The sequence below is a fragment of the Pseudoliparis swirei genome, chromosome 5 (genome assembly GCF_029220125.1).
Source record: "Pseudoliparis swirei isolate HS2019 ecotype Mariana Trench chromosome 5, NWPU_hadal_v1, whole genome shotgun sequence".
Classification (NCBI taxonomy): Eukaryota; Metazoa; Chordata; class Actinopteri; order Perciformes; family Liparidae; genus Pseudoliparis; species Pseudoliparis swirei.
Genome location: NC_079392.1, coordinates 25537806 through 25542139, shown reverse-complemented (window position 1 = coordinate 25542139; position 4334 = coordinate 25537806). Strand labels below are relative to the sequence as shown.

The following is a 4334-nucleotide window of genomic DNA, read 5'->3' as shown; positions in this document are numbered from 1 at the left end:
CAACATTTCAATACCGTCAGACGGTAGTTCAACAAGACCAGCAAGACTCCTCTACAGTCCTGGATGTTTTCCCACGTTTTCTCGATACACCTGGCTTGGTAAGAAACGCATATGGTTTTATTTATTTTTAAAGTGAACAATGTACATTTAAGGACTACACTTTCAGCACGGTTGCAGGGATTTACGGAGTTTCTTCTGTAGATTGACCAAGACTTTGCCATGATGTTTGGAGAGGAGGCTTCTGGCAGATTCTTGGCAAATGGCCCACTTTCTTCAAACCCAGGATCCTGGAAAACTGCAAGAATTCTAATGAGAATGTTGAAGACTTGTTGTCTGGGCATCACTCCTCAGATGCGTCTGGTAAGCATCGTTCATTATCTTTTAAACATTAATTTACTTGCCTGATTCAGAAATCTTGTATGAGCATAATGTGGATATATTTATTTTCACATGTAAGTCTTTATTAAATCTTCTACTTTCTTCTGGGTCTCCCGTAGGCTGGGACAGTGACCTGTCAAGCATCCTACTGCTGGTTCACCTACTTCCCCCTACTGCAAAAGGACCCAAGAGTCCTAAAATTAGCTCGCATCAAGCAATCAAACATGTTGTGAGATATTTGAGGGTATGCAATGTTTTAATATGCTTGTTAATTTAGTTATTTTCACAATGCCTCTTTTTGTGAAGAGACACATGTGTTTTTAGTAATATAGTGGGCCATTAAAATTGTTCTTCATGCTTCTGTTTTTTCCAGATTGGCGCCAGTGTTGAGACCTTCCTTGAGAGATTGGAACCTGGACAACCCATCCTCCTGTGTGTCGGTGAAGAGAAGAACAACATCCAAAGATTCTATGTCATCGTTGACCACAAGGCCATCCCTTGCAAGGCTCAGACGTCCCTGGCAGCTTTCGATGAACTCTTTAAGGCCCACTTCATCTTCAGTGTTCACTACCACGAATCCCTTAACAGCTTCTACACATTCATCCAAACAACTGTGTTCAACATTGATGTGGGAAGTACCAAGGAAAGTCCTCGTGTGAAGGAGCTCAGAGCAAGACTGCTGAACACAAGTATCTGAGGTGACACACATCCTTGGCTGCAAATATGTTGATTTGTTTTATCTGCAAGTTACACCACATAAGTTCTATGTTGCTTTGTAAGCATTTGAGATTTTACCATGGTTTATATCCAGGAAAGACATTACGTTTGAAATGTGGACAGCCGATGTTCTTTATTCTTTTGCACTTATTCAGGGTTCAAGAAACACCTTATTCGTTTGCACCGGGACACTGTTTCAACAAATACTGTTAACAGTATGGACACTCAAATAATAGATGAGCCTTCAACTTCAAATGCAGTCAGTACAGATATTCCAGTAACCACCAATGTCTCTGTTGACAAGCATAATTTGGTAAACATGTGTTGTTCTGTTGTAGCACAGTTGCAATCATCAGGTGTTGCTGAGAGCACTATCCAATCAATGGTCGGGTCAATGGAAGAGCTTGTAAACAATATTCACAGTCAAACGAGAGACTCAGTTCTCAACTGCACTTCAGAGATGCAAGGAACAGACTTTGAAAAAAGCTAGACAGTTGTTTTGAACAACTACAAAATCCTTTCTCAGTCTTAAATACAAGAGCCAAACGACAGAAGTATTTCAAGGAAAAGTGGGAAATAGTTGAGCCAGTTGAGTATGTTCTTGGGGTGCGATTTGATGTACGTAGAGATCGAACAACAGGAGTTTACAATCAGATCCCTGTAACGGATAAGTTTGTGTATGTACCCATCTTAGGAACCCTGAAGTCTATGTTCAAAAATAGTGAAATTTGTGAATGTTTCCTGCAGGCCAAACAAGAGGAAGAAGGATTTTTTAAAGATATATGTGATGGGTCATACTTTAAAAAAAATGATTTGTTTTGCCAGCAAAAACATGCTTTACAAATTCAACTATATTATGATGATTTCGAGACCGCAAATCCCTTAGGTTCAAAGAAGGGGATACACAAACTTGGTTGTATTTACTTTATATTGCGGAACCTGCCCCCAAAATACAATTCTGTGTTGATGAATATTCATGTTGTGGCTCTTTTTCACTCACAAGACCTGAAAAAGTATGGATTTGATGAAATACTGAAGCCTCTCGTTGATGATGTTAAAAAACTAGAAAATGAAGGAATAGAAGTGCCTTTCTCTGACTCACCATTGCTAGGGTCTATTATTCAAGTAACTGGTGATAACCTTGGTTTACACGGGCTGTTTGGTTATGTTGAGTCTTTTTCTGCAACATATTGTTGTAGATTTTGTTTAACCACGAAGGAAGAGTTTCAATGTGTTTTCACTGAAGATCACCCTGGCTTAATATTTCGTACAAAAAACATCTATGCAGAGCATTGTTCAGCATTACGTGAAAATCCTATGTTAGTGACAACATTTGGTGTCAAGAAGACATGCTTGCTCAATACATTGCGTTTTTCACATCTCTGACAACTATGCAGTTGACATCATGCACGACTTGCTTGAAGGTGTAGTGCAGTACGAACTGAAACTTGTCTTTCAATACCTTGTCAAGGAGAAACTTTATCTTTGGAGTCATTGTCACAGAGAATTCAAAGTTTCAACTATGGTTTTACTGAGAGAAGAAACAGACCAAGTGGGTTGAAATGGATGAGAGCAAAGATCTTGGATTGAATGCTATCCAGTCATGGTGCCTTGTGCGAAACACTCCTCTCATTTTGGTGATCTAGTTGAAAGAAATAACAGTTTTTGGAACCTGCTCCTCCTCTTGCTTCAAATTGTGAATATAGTGTTTTCACCAGTTGTGACTAACGGTATGACATATTATCTGAAGCATTTAATTAATGATCACCACAAGCTATTCAAATATTTGTTTCCTGAGAAAAGACTTATTCCAAAGCATCATTTTATGATCCATTACCCAAGGTGCATTCGTAAAATTGGCCCACTCCTTCATGTATGGTGCATGAGGTTTGAGGCCAAACACAATTTCTTTAAAGATGTCAAAATTTCAAAAATATAACAAAAACATTGGTCAAACGACACCAGAGACAGCTAGCTTATCACTGGGAGAATTTAAATTTTCAGAGGTTTGAGTTTGGTCCAGTGAGGAAGGAAGTGATTGATAGCTTGGGTGTGGTGAGGCATTAATTGCAATGTTAAATGTGAATGCATACTCTGATGTGTCAACTACCAATTGGGTGAAGAACTATGGAACAGAGTATCAAATTGGTATGTATGTTTGTATGAAAACAAATATGGAAGTTCCTGTTTTTGGAAAGATCACCAGTATCATTATACATGAAGATCATGCTTTTATTTTGACTTGCACAGTTGATACACTCTATTTTGATGAGCACTTCAGTGCTTATTGTATCAAGGAGAGGGATGATTCATTTTCTGTTTCTATTGATGAGTTGATTTATTATAGACCCTATGATAAACAGTTATCTAATGAGATGGATGACAAAATATACATTGTGCCACATTGCCATGTTGTGTGAACTGTGCTATTGTTTTGTGTTACCCCGTGCTATTGTTTTGTGTGACCTGTGCTGTTGAGGCTGTCATTTAAGAAATGTTATTGTAATGCAAATGCTATGTTTGTGGTGGGCTTGAAAATACAAGTTTTATTTGAACAAACTTTTGTATTTTTGTTCTTCTTTGTAATTAAATAGTAGGAGTATACTGAATTCCAAAGTAAAATTGTACCATGTCTAGCATTAAGGATTGTAACTACCTACAGTGTTAAAAAATATATATAAATCAACTCTACAAGAGTAAAATACAGAGTTTAATTTTAAATCCTTTATAGTGTTGCATAGCTCAGCAACACTAGTCGGTGTTAAAACAATATACAGATAGTGTTAAATTCTGACACTGCACACTAGTGTTGTGTAAATTCAACACTGGCCAGTGTTGACTGGTGTTAAATGTCAACTATTGAGAGAGTTGCTTCAACTCGATCACAGTGTTGATCTTTTAACACTTTTAAAAGTGTAGTTTTAACTCAAAATAGAGTGGACCAATATAGACACTTTCAAAGTGTTAAATTTAACTCTATTGGTGTTGAATTGACACTCCGGATTTTGCTGTGTAGGCTCCTCCCACAGGGCGAGCTCCATCAGGTGGTTAACATGAGAGAGACGCCCACGGAGATGACATTTATATTTAACAAAAAAAGCTGTTTTTGTCACGGGGGGAAATAATGAATCATAAATCATAAATAATAAATCCTTCACTTCCTGTTCCTGTTCCGATGGAGCTGGTTTGAAGCAGCTTTCAGACATGAAGGACGGCGGCGAGGCCTCGAAAACATTTTA

The 4334-nt window shown here is 37.9% G+C and overlaps 1 long non-coding RNA gene across 1 annotated transcript; it reads left to right on the top strand.

Moving 5' to 3' along the window:
- The first annotated feature begins 292 nt into the window (after positions 1-292).
- LOC130194526 (uncharacterized) lies at positions 293-1215 on the top strand. Its single transcript, XR_008831866.1, has 3 exons — positions 293-360; positions 498-622; positions 752-1215. It is a non-coding gene; the product is annotated as an uncharacterized LOC130194526 (long non-coding RNA).
- Positions 1216-4334: the final 3119 nt, after the last annotated feature.